We start from the raw sequence: 12846 nt of genomic DNA on the forward strand, positions 1-12846 counted from the left end.
GCTGTAGCTTGAAAGCAGCTAATTGCTACTTTGGTCATGAAGGAGAGATGAGAATGTGACACCAGCCTTGACTCCCACTAGACCTATTCAGAAGAGTCTCATTTGCTGTGAATTCTCATTCAACTCAACACTAAAAGCTTCAGAGCTGCAACAGGGTAGGTTTAGACTGGACATGAGGAAAATGTTTTTCACATAAAGAGTGTTTAGACACTGGAACAGGCTGCCCAGGGAGGTGGTTGAGTGTGTTTAAGGGTTGTTTGGATGTGGTGTTGGTGGATATGGTTTAGGGGAGAACTTTGTAGAGTAGGGATGATGGTTGGACTTGGTGATCCCAAGGGTCTTTTCCTCCCTGAATAGTCCTATGATTATTTTAATGAGAGGAGAAAAATACATATCTGGAACACTGATCAAGGGAAAAACCTCACAGTTAACAAGACCACATGGCTAATCATCAACAAGAATATATAATTTTGCCTCTCTTGGGGAAACTGTGGCAAATAACAGTGGCTGACTGGTTTTACATGGATTTTGCTTACTGTTCAATACAGATTTCCAGTCATTTGGTTTCAGGATGACTAGCTATTCTGTGCCACCACTTCCCTATTTTTTCATTTACTGTAAATATATTGAAGTGTTCTGCTAAATATGATTTCAAAACTGTGAAGGTAATACCTAAACAATTTAATTATAAACACTGGACAAAACTGCACATAGATGGAAAGGCAGCATGCAAATTAATGCTGTAGTTTCACTTTTTTAAAACTGAGAAATCAAGAATTTTTCTTCCTCACTACATCCATGAAAGGATGCACTCATTCAGAGTGAGATAATTACAGACTGTTCATGTTTGATACATCTTTAAATATTAAAGCATGCTGGCTTTGCAAACATACCTTTTTGTAAATCGGTCAATCTTTTCTCCTTTTTAACTCTGCTATGGCATCTTGATGTGCTTGTGCCCGGATGCCTTTCATCTTTGGTGCACATTCTTCTTTTTTCTCCCTAGACACCAATTTCTGACATTTCAACTGAAGTGGAAATTTGATAGAGGGAAGAGATCTTGCACAGATGGGGCAGCTGCCTTTACATGCTGTACTGGTGTGCATACCTGACAGTTCATTCAGCACATACACATTCTGTGTGGTGCTTTATACACCCTTTCTTCATCACATCTTGGAGTGACAACCTAGTTTCTTGTCATTTCTCGGGGCAGCTTATTTGTAGTCTTGAGTTGTGCAGCTTTAAAGACAGTGGTGATGTGTTTGTTGTTTTTTTTTCAAAACTGTTGCTGTTTTTAATGGAATTCTCGTTTCCTTTATTCATAAAACAGAACTCATAAAATGTCCTATCCCATTTTTCTGCATAGTTATGATATACCATTAGGGATGCTGTACTTTTTTAACTCTCGCACAAATAATTGCAGAGTGCCATATTGAAAAGATGAAGAGTGCAGTGGCTGTTAGCCTGTGGCAGCAGCTGAGATTTGGAGGTGATGTACTGGCTGCTGGATTTCCCAAAGACAGCAGGCATTGATAGGCAGGGCTGCAATGGTGCTATTACCCTGTCTTTGCAGTGTTGCATTCACTTCAAAAGCCTGAAGGTTTCACATCTGTATATAGTTGCATTCTAATACATGTTTTAGAGGAATTAAGTGTTTGTGAATAGAAAAATAAACCTAGTTTCACTTATAGAGACTTTACACTTTGGCTTTGCTAAGGGCAAATTGTGCCTGACAAATTTGGTGGTCTTCTGTGATGGGGTTACAGTATTGGTGGACAGGGGAAGAGCAACAGATGTCATCTACCTGAATTTGTGCAAAGCATTTGACACTGTCCTGCATGACATCCTTGTCTCTACATGGGAAAAACCCAGACTTGATGGATGGACCACTTGGTGGATAAGGAATTAGCTGATGGTTGCACTCAAAGAGTGGTGGTCAACAGTTCAGTGTCCAAATGGATATCAGTGATGAGTGGCATTCTTCAAGGGTCAGTGTTGGGACCAGTGCTGTTTAACATCATTGTTGGCATCATGGACAGTGGGATCAAGTGCACCCTCAGCAAGTTTGCTGACAACACGCTGGAGGAAGAGGCAGCCCTCCAGAGTGATCTTGACAGGCTTGAGTGGTGGGTCTGTACGAACTGCATGAATTTCAGCAAGGTTAAGTGCAAGGACCTGCACCTTGGTCAGGACAGTCCCAAGAACAAATACAAGTTGGGTGGAGAATGGATTGAGAACAGCCCTGAAGAAACGGACTTGGGATTACTGGTTGAAGAAACGCTCAACATGAGCCAGCAACATCTGCATGCAGCCCAGAAAGCCAACCACATCATGGAATGCATCAAAAGAAGCAAGGCCAGCAGGTCAATGAGTGTGATTTTTCCTCTCTGTTCTGCTCTTGTGTGACCTGACCTGAAGTACTTTGTCCAGTTCTGAGGCCCCCAAAACAGAAGGACATAGAGCTGTTGGAGCCAGTCCAGAGGAGGGCCACGAAGATGATCAGAGCACTGGAGCACCTCTCCTATGAAGACAGGTTGAGAGAGTTAGGGTTGTTCAGCTTGGAGAAGAGCAGGCTCTGGGTAGCCCTTATAGTGGCCTTCCAGTACCTGAAGGAGCCTATGGGAAAGCTGGGGAGGGACTTTTTACAAGGGCTTGTAGTGATAGGATGAGGAGGAAGGTTGCAAACTGGAAGAGGGTTAAGTTAGATTGGATATTAGGATGAAATTCTTTAGTGTGTGTATGGTGACACAGTGGAACAGGCTGCCCAGGGAAGTTGTGGAAGCTCCATCCCTGGAAGTGTTCAAGGCCAGTTTGGATGGGGCTTTGAACAACCTGGTCTAGTGGGAACATGTTCATGCTTGTGGCAGGGGACTGGAACTAAATGGGTCTTCACAGTCCCTTCCAATCCAAACCATTTTATGGTTCCATTGTTTTGAACAGATAAGAGCAGACCATGACTGCATTTGCCAAGGCCACCTGAAAGGACATTGCAGTAGTCAAGATGCAAGGTAAGCTGAGACAAAAAATTTAGGTCTGTGCACTGACAGAAAACATGTATTAAAAGGGAACTCAGGAGGACTTCAGTAAGCCTCAGACATAGCCAGAGGCAAAGTGAGCTCCAGAGTCCAAAATTAAGTTAGATAACAAGCATGTTGCTACAGTAACTAAGAATGCAGTGGCTAGGATGTCTTAGAGGGAAGCAGGAGGAGATCAAGGGTTTTTTTTCAGCTATATTGATATCAATGAGAAGATGTCAGAGAAAAATGTCAGGATTTTATTCCAGACAGAGGGAGGCATGGCTAAGGCAGAAAGCAATCTGACTGTGTTCACAGCACAAAGTCCTAAAGAGAAGCTGACAGCATAAGGCTGCTGCTTGTGAGCCATAAACTTCAACTTTGACGCAAAGAAGTGAAGAATGAAGAACAGGCATATGTTGTAGGCTGAATGATCTGGGTTTAACTTCCACCACATGATACAGCCAAAAACCACATAAAAAGCAGCACATAAAGTTTCTCTGAGGATGCTACCAATAAATAAAAATTTTGCAATAAATGATATCTTTAGTAAAAAGCACAAGACTTTCTAGCATAAACTAACCACTACAATTTTATTTCTGTTATTTGAAAGTCCTAATGCTACATTTTTTTTCTGATAGTTTGTTTTCCCATTTTATTATTTTAAGCTATTTCTTCCTTCTATTTGAGTGAAGCATTTAAAAAAATATTTTTTTTTCATCTTCAGATGTGCTTCTGCTTAGTTGAACTGGGTTTCAGTGTCAAAACAGGGTGCAGACATTGACCCATGGGAATGCAAATCCCAGCTGCTTCCAAAACCATGTTTCTGTCTCCAAACGTTGGGTCTGTGTACTGGCCAAATGCTTTGCACAAAGACAAAGAGCTCATCAAGCAAATTAATGTTACTATGAAATATGATGGTTCGAGTCAGTTATCTCAGAGATCCTTTCCAACCGTGACTCTTCTGTGATCCTGAAATTCTGCAGGCGTTCCTTGTTGAAAAATCCCTCCACTACAAATTAGGCTTAGGCTTGGAAACGTTCTTACGAGCCTACACTTAGACCCTTAAAACAGAGAGAAAGACCTATGTCTGACAGAAGTCTGCTTCTGGATAGGGAGGCATGCCAAAGACCTTGCACAAGCCACCAGGACATTTCTATTTCTATTGATTGTACAAGGAAGGTTCACAGCAGCATACAACTCCCAAGACAAATGGCAGGATAAATAAATAATGTTGCTGTTATTCTGCTGATGTGATAGAAAGTTTCCTCCCTGTAAATCTGTAAATGCCCATTCACAAATCCAAATTACACCATGTAAATGCAAATTTCTTCAAGTTATTGCATCAAAGAATCAGTGGGGAGAACTTATCATGTGACAGATCATTTTGCCTACTCAGCTTCCATACAAGGAGCACAAACATAAGATGCATCAAGATACAAAACAAGAGGATAACAGACAATCAAAAATCTTTGCAGTTTGGCTCAGTTTTATTTCTATTTCTGAAAAAGCTTTGGAAAAAAAATTCTATGCTGTAATAGTTCTTGGAAAATATATGCTGAAATTCAAGGATTTTATTGCTTTTCTTTTACATCATTTATTTTAAAAGTGAAATAATAGTGTAATACAATTACACTTACTCATGACTTCAAGGCTACTACAGCCTCTGGTGACAGTTATCTTCCTGACCCACTGTATGCTGGCAGTGCACAAATTACAGCTCTATTAATTTGAACATTGGGGCTCTATGCTGTAGAGTTTCGGTGGAACAGGAGAGAATAATTTGAAGACTGCAAGGTCTTAAAGAGCAATACATTAATTTTAAGAAAGTAAAGGCCAGGAAACAGTCTGAACGCCAAACTGGAGCAAGTGTGTTCGTGGCTGGTTCACAGCAGCCAGGTGGGTCACTGTCACAGCCCTGTGTCTTCTGCAGAACTCATGAGAGTTGTTCCGGCGCAGAGGTGTCCTGGTGTAGAGATGTCGCAGCAGAGAGTTGGTGGTGGAGAGTTTTCCTAGACCTGCCCTAAGTCTTGCAGCCTGTCTTCATAGGAGAGCTGCTCCAGCCCTCTAATTATATTTGTGGCTCTCCTCTGGACTGGCTGCAATAGCTCCATGTTGTTCTTATGTTTGGGGCCCCAGAACTGGATGTAGGACTCCAGGTGGAGTACTCCTTGAAATCCCTTCTATCAAATCCCATGACGCTGCAAGCAATTTTTTGTTCTGCCACTTTGTGTTGTCCTTATTGCATCTCCTTGTTGATGTCGTACATGAGCTATACCTCTTGGTTTTTGAACTTCCACATGAGATTTTCTGTCTCTCCTGATGCCATTTCATTGATGCATAAGTCTCAACACTAGCCTCCATCATCATCGTTATCTTGTTACATTTTTCAGAAAACATCCCTTGTTCCCTTCATACTTTCCTCATGTTTGGTAGAGGCTTTTTGAGAGCACTCTCTATTCTCCATATCATGTCTTCTGATTCAGGTGCTAACAAAGTGTGTGACTATGGATGGGAAACTGATAAGCTGGGACTACTGATTGCTTGTGATACTGCCTTATTGTTCCATTGTTCTTCACATCTGTCCTTATCCATCTCTTGTCCCTTATCTTAAACTCTTAACTTTGCGGAAGAAGGACAGTCTTTTGTACTTTCTCCTTGTGCTGGGTCTATAATGAGTTGAGGCTGACCTGGGGCTGAGGCTGTCAGCCACAGAGTGAAAGGAAGAATAATTAAATTATACCTAGCAGTATTCTCTTCAAAGGCAAGATTTAGATAAAAAAAGAATGAAACTTTTAAATAAGAGATCACTTAGTGTAATAAATTCTGAAGAGCTGTAAAATCTCACCATTTTGGGGGTCATAATTTCTCAGATCTAGTCATAAGCTATTAGTTTGGAACAGTTTAGTCATTTGGCTCTTGTAAAGTAAAAGTGAAGAAAACGAACTGGAGTTGGATCAGAAATCTTCAGAATTATGAGTTTTTGTTGGATTTGAAATTAGCATAATGGTCTTCAGCTATAGTTCATTTACCTTCTCAGTCATGCACACAACAAGGTACATTTATCTTTATCGGATTTATTCTAACCCTTGTCTTCTTACGTCTTTCTCAGTTTGTTTTGTCCAAGATATTAGGAATCTTGAACTTTGCAGTCAGGTTGCTTTTTTCTCCTGTAATTTACCACAAACTATTTCGTTCTACATTATTGAACTGCAATTTATGCAGACTGTTTTAGTGAACTGGGGTATTATCTTCTGTAATTGGTGATGCCATGTGAAATTGGAAAGCTGAAATTTGATTCAGGTTTTCTGAAGCTATTTGTAAGCTAAATCAGGGCAACATGCTAAGTGAGCCCCAACTCCTGCTCATGAAATTTGGTTTTGTATTCCATCAGATTTTTTGTATATTCCATTTGATCTCTTGCTGATGCAACAAGTATTGATATTAAAGTGCATTTCATTCTTGAAGACCACAGTGCCTTTGCATCTTCCTTTCATTTAATTTCTGCATTCATTGAATGTATAACCTAGTGAAACAGGCACTTTAAGTGATCCAGAACTTTGATGATCGCCATTTTACATATTCTGCTTCTAAATTAACCATAAGGATGTGAAAACTGAAACTGAGCTTGGGCATTATTTACCTCATTACTGATATTCCTTCAACTACATATTAGTCACTGTTTGCTGAGAACCAGGTATCTTGATCTAAGGACTATGTCACCGAGGGAGGAGTTCCTGCTCTTATAAGAAATATGTCTGTGGACATGAACAGTGTGAGGGCTCTTTACCAAAAAATTCTGTTTTTTCAAGTATCTGTATTGTAGGTGGTGTAGTGCAACTTGCAGGCAGCAGGACCCCTGTTTCAAAATGTGGAACACCTAATCTTCACCATGAATTTTAAGGGGGAGAAGGATAATATCAGGCTGCCTGTGACAAGTTGTGGTATGACACACCAAGGTCAGAGGGACAGGCCCTTAGCCTGTTGCTTGGAGATGGGCTGGATTCACTGCAGCACACTTGAAGTCTTACAGAGATGAGCCAGGGGCTCCTGAGCTAATAGGGACCAACAGAGAAGCACCAGTGAAATGTCTTAAAAGGAATTCCAGCCACTCCAGCCAGGAAGTCAGCAACGAGACTGGTGAAAGGACTAGAGGGAAAGTCTTACAGGGATAGGCCGAGGGAGCTGGGGTTGTTTAGCATGGAGAAGAGGACATTCAGAGGGGACCTTATCACTCCCTACAACTACCTGAAAGGAGGTTTTAGTCAGGTGGGGGCCAGACTCTTCTCACAGACAGCTAGTGACAGGATGAGAGGGCACAGCCTGAAGCTGTGCCAGGGGAGGTTTAGGTTGCATATTAGGAAGTAATTCCTCATGGAGAGGGTGATTAGACATTAGCATGAACTGCCCAGGGAAGTGGTGGAGGCACCATCCCTGAATGTGTTCAAGGAAAGGCTGGGGCACTTAGTGCCATGGTCTAGCCGATGTGGTGGTGTTAGTTCATAGGCTGGGCCTGGTTATCTTTAAGGTCTTTTCCAGCCTTGGTGATTCTGTGATTCATCTGGGACCCAACTTAAATGCCTCTGTGCAAACACACACAGCATAGGTAATAAACTGGAGCAGTTAGAGATCTGCATGTGCCTGGAGGGTTATGATGTTGTTGGAGACATGGTGGGATAACTCCTGTCACTGGAGTGTTGGATTGGAAAGATACAGGCTCTTCAGAAAGGACAGGCAGGGGAGATGAGTCAGGGGTGTCACCCTCTGTCAGTGACCAGCTGGAGTCTATGGAGCTCTGCCAGGGGGTGGATAAGGAGCCGACCAAGAGCTTATAGGTCAGGATTAGAGGGAGGGCCGTGACAGTGGATATTATAGTGGGGATCTGCTATATGCCACCTGACCAGGAAGGCTGAGTGGATGAGACTCTTCATAGACAAATAGCAGCAGCCTCACGTTCACAAGCCCTGGTCCTCGTGGGGGGCCACCTGGTCTAGTGAAAGTTGTCTCTGCATATGGCAGAGGAGTTGTAACTAGGTTATCTTTAACATCCCTTCCAACCGAGTCATTCCATGTTTCTATGATATATTGTAACGGGTTTCATTACTTCTATAACAGAAAGGATCAAGGGCCACATCAATTGGAAAATAAATTATTTGGGGATTTCTTGGATCCCTGACATCTTGTGCACTTTTAATAAATTTGATTTATGATTGATTGCTGCTTGACCTTTGCTTTTCCTGATTTTTTTTTTTCAAATAAAAAGTAGATTTAATAATTATATTCTATTTGAGCTCAGCTGTAACTAGTAATAGAACAAAAATTTGACCTTTGTGTAAGTATTCTTTAAGGGGAAATGAAAAAACATGAGGATTATATTTTGAGTGCTGCACAAGACCTGCAAATGCCAGAAAATTCTAACAATTTGCCAATATATGTGAAGTGGCATTACATAACTGTGGGCCTTCTTTTAAAATATTTTATTTTTGCTATGAAATTTACTGTATTTGCAATCCATATTCTATTAGGAGTCTATAATTCAAATAGACCATTTATAATTAGAAGTGTTTGTCGGTGTGGTGAGAGATTGAACAGGACACAAAATTTCATCTTGAATATTTTTCAAAGGAATGTTCAAAACAGGCACAACCATTTCTCCATTGAAGTGAAGATGGTTTCCTGCAGTTAGTTGGGAATGGCTTGGTTGAATTTTCTATGTCAACCAAAAATAATGAAATTAAAGCAGAGCCGTGTTACAACATTTGAAATGTCCCTTTTCCTGGGTAGCAGTGCTGATCAATCCCTGATTTTATTATCAAGAAAATAAAAAAAAATTTGGACAGAAGTATTCCAGAGTGCTTAACTGAGGCTTCAGGGGACAACTTCTAGTTGCTTTTGTGCCCATTCTTTAGTCCTTATTAGTCCTTATCCAGGTGCAACAGTATTAAGATAACCACCACAGTTAAATGCAGTTCCCACTCTTTTCTGTTGACAGCTGTATGGGAACAGCTAGGTCCAGGTTTTGTCTCATAGCAGAGGAGCTAAACATCTTGCTTGCTGTAGCTCAGCCTCAAGAACAGAAATAAAATCTCTATATATTGTTTCTTAAAGGTAAGTTTCAAATGAAATAAAATTTCTGAAAATTAATACTTTAGTTTTTCCACCCAGCTTCTTCACTGAAAAAGATAACAATGTGTATTTAAATGGGAAAAAATTACATAGGATAAGAGAAATATGCATGGAAATCAAAGGAAAAAATAGAGTAGTGCTGAAAGCGTGTTGTTTTTTTTTTTTACAGGAAGGCATGTTTTAGTAAGAAAAGGAACTGGTAATAAAATATTTCAACCAGCTCTATTTCAGACAAAATATTTTTGGTCTGACAAATTCTCCTTTCCATTCTGTCACTCAATAGAAGAGCCACACACCTTTAGTGTGATTGTGGTAAGGCACTGGAGCAGGTTGCCCAGGGAAGTTGTGGAAGCCCCACCCTTGGAAGTGTTCAAGGGCAGCTTGGATGGGGCTCTGAGCAACCTGATCTGTTGGGAGGTTTCCCTGCCCATGCAGGGCGATTTGAACTAAATAATCTTCAAGATCCCTTCCAACCCAAACCATTCTATGATTCTGTTAATTCACAAAGAATGTTTCCTACTGGAACACAGGTGAGAAGAAAATCAAGGGTTAATTAATTGTTTTGGAAGAGGAGCTGAAAATACTGAAGTTCTTTGCTTCTGCAGGTTATCTGATGCTCATGCCACCCAGATAAAAGCTAGATAAGAAAAGACTGATCAGGATGCAAAAGACTTGTTTATAAAAAGATGTTTGTACATAAGTTGTTTGAAGACCAGCTTTCTTCCATCACTGCCATGTTCCCTGATATCCATTTCAGTTATTTTCTCAACCCTGCTCTCCTATCCAGATGCATTGTACAAAGTAAGAAAAAAAAGCTGGTTCAGTGATCTGAGTGATTGATAGTGAGAGATGCGAATTCACTGACCTTGTGTGGGGTTGGACAAGACCCCTCTTCATCAATTCCCAACCAGTAAAGTGCTATTATCTTACAAAGATAATGTGAAGAAAAATGTATCAAAACACATGGAGCTCCCAGCTACAGCAGAGTCAGGGACACATAACAAATCTTGTGGATGTGGTCCTATAGTGGTTTTTTTTTTAAAATTTTTAATATAGTGTTGGCAACTTCATATCACAAAGTGTGAAACCTGTGTTACTGGAGGCAGATTTTTAACCTTTTCTAAGATACCTAAGCTTCTCATTTTCATCTGCTGCACATAGGATTTACATCTCAGGCTGAATGTATGTATTAATTAGAAATGTGAACTAACTCATACTGCCATTTATAGTTTGTAAAAATATTTGCATTACTGTATGTGTCAAAGCAGTGTGAATAATCCATGGCTTCAAGCATTTAAGTCTAGTCACTTCTGAATTAAAATAACCTGGAAGTGTTCAATTTAATTACTTCATAACTGGTATCTTAATATTTACTTACAGCTTTTTGTTGTTATATTAGATCAGAAGTGTCTGCAGAAAACAGTCTGGAAAAGTTTTCTATATTGAATTTTATAGTGCTGTTTGAAAAAGTTGAATACATCTGAATACAGAAATATGGGTACATAATTTTGTTACAGCAACCATAAAACTATCATCCCTTCAGGTCTTTGCTTATTGTTTAGGGATGCTTGTAACAAGTGAGTGTCTCATAAATTCAGAATCAATACGTTTGGGAAAATTTTTGGTTTGTTGATGTATGTTTGGACAGTGTTTCGCTGGAGCATCCTTCCAGATGAAGTGAAGCAGGGCTGTTACATGGAGAAATGCATTACAGGAGTGTTGGTCCATCTTTATGTTAGCAGACTAACGGGTGAGGCTGCCCATCTATCCAAGTGACAGAAATAAATTATATGAACTACTGAGTTGAATTTAATACAAACCTGACACTGGCATTTCAGTTACCAATTTCCCAGCTTTTTCCATTTGGGATTGTGTTGATCATAGTAAAGGGAAAAACTAAACAGAATACTTTAATCTGGATTCTTGAAACAAATGCCTTGCATTGTGGGGACCCACTATAAATACAAGCTGCACTAGTTGCTTGATATTCAAGTTTCAGCAATTCCTAAGACAGGCATTGTATTCTATTCAGAAAGATAGTTACAGTATTTTAGCTATTTGTTGATGCTTTGCTCTGCTTTTAAAGAAAGTTTTTGTGGAAGCATATCAGTTCCATGAAAATTTTGCTAGAAATAGATCTGTTTCAGTTTCAGGGTGCAATTTTAGAGGAAGGTAGCAGAACAGTTTTGCAGTCTTTAATATGAAATTCTTAATATGAAAGTCTAAAGTTAAGATCCACAAGGAAAAGTGAAAGAATTGGAAAAGTCTACGAAAGAGGAGCCATAATAGTGATTCTCAAATACATGAAAAATTCCAGTCTGAAAATAAGGAAAGAAGGTGTGGTCCCAAGATTTTCCTGTGAAACTCAGGCAGTGGTTGAACCAAATAGCCACAATTATCATCTTAAGACCTATGGAAAACCATTAATAATCCTTACTCAAGGCTTTAATTGTTACTAAAACAGCATCAGTAGCACAAAGATACCCCCAGAGCTGTTACATTAGTATTTTCCTTAAAACAGAAGGTTTTATGTGAATCCCCATTGGTATGGTAAATGGTTACTCATGAACACTCATGTTCATTTTTGAGGTGGACACTTGTATGGGATGTTGATGACATCTCTGCTGATATACATGCTTTAGACAACCCTTACTGCAAAATTTCACCATTGTTAGAATGTAGGTAATTTCATAATAGTCTCATAATAAAAAGGCTTCTTGAGAGTTCTCCATGTCTTTCAACCTGCGTTCAGTACATTAGATGTTGATCTGTTAAAAAATGAATGATGAAATAGAAGATCTGAGTAAGAGTATAAACTCACTGAAAAGATGAATTTTTATCTAGAAAATTCTACTAGTGTATTGCAAGCAGAAACTTGACCCCAGGGAATGAAAAATTTGTCTATAAATCCATTCAGATAGATTTTTTTATTATTATTTCTTCTGAAAGATAAACTTCTCCCATCTTAAACCATTAGAGACATTGCCATGAGCCATTGATTCCAGCCCACAAGAGGATTTGATTATGCAAAAGAAGTGGATTTTTCAAAAGATTTTTTGGCAAATCCTCTCCTGCTGCCCTGTCTGACTGCTTTGCTTGCAGTTGGGAAAGCACTGCATTCTTCCAGTGCAGCGTGTCAAACAGTATCTCAGGGGAAGAAGATGTTTAAAGAAAGGGGAAGCACTGTTGATGTTTTGTCTTTAGGATGAAGCACGAATATACTTTACATAAATGATCAAATTTACTCTAATATACGTTGTGTTATAAAAATGATTGATTTTATTTTAAGATGTAAGGAAACTATGTTGAAGAGAGTGCATTAGAAGCAGTGAGGAAATATCATGCTGTTTGACAAACCTGACAAGTTCATGTATGAATCAAGATCTTTGTAGAAAATTTCAGGAAAAATAAAGGTGTTTTCAATCTAAGAGCACACTCAGTACTCTGTAAAATTGTACATTATTGTGTATTGTATATATTTACAATTGTATATTATTTATATTATATATGCCAAGTTATTAATATTAACTAAGTAAAAATGTTTGGAGGACTTACTGAAATGTAAATGGTACAGAGCAAGTCCTACAGGTAAATTCATATCTGTAATTCCCATGATCTGTAATTCTTCACACTTGAGAGCAATTTTAGAAGTTTCAAACTGTATCCAGGTAATACGTGTTGAATAGTATTTAACATAGGAAAGAGT

The 12846-nt window shown here is 39.3% G+C and overlaps 1 protein-coding gene across 1 annotated transcript in view; it reads left to right on the forward strand.

Moving 5' to 3' along the window:
• GPR158 (G protein-coupled receptor 158) overlaps nucleotides 1-12846 on the forward strand; it is a gene marked incomplete at its 5' end in the record, with an annotated part of 170975 nt that overhangs the window by 91068 nt on the left and 67061 nt on the right. The gene's annotated exons all lie outside the window — the stretch shown is intronic.

This window comes from Chaetura pelagica, unplaced genomic scaffold (genome assembly GCF_000747805.2).
Source record: "Chaetura pelagica isolate M959 unplaced genomic scaffold, ChaPel_1.0 scaffold17, whole genome shotgun sequence".
NCBI classification, from domain to species: Eukaryota; Metazoa; Chordata; class Aves; order Apodiformes; family Apodidae; genus Chaetura; species Chaetura pelagica.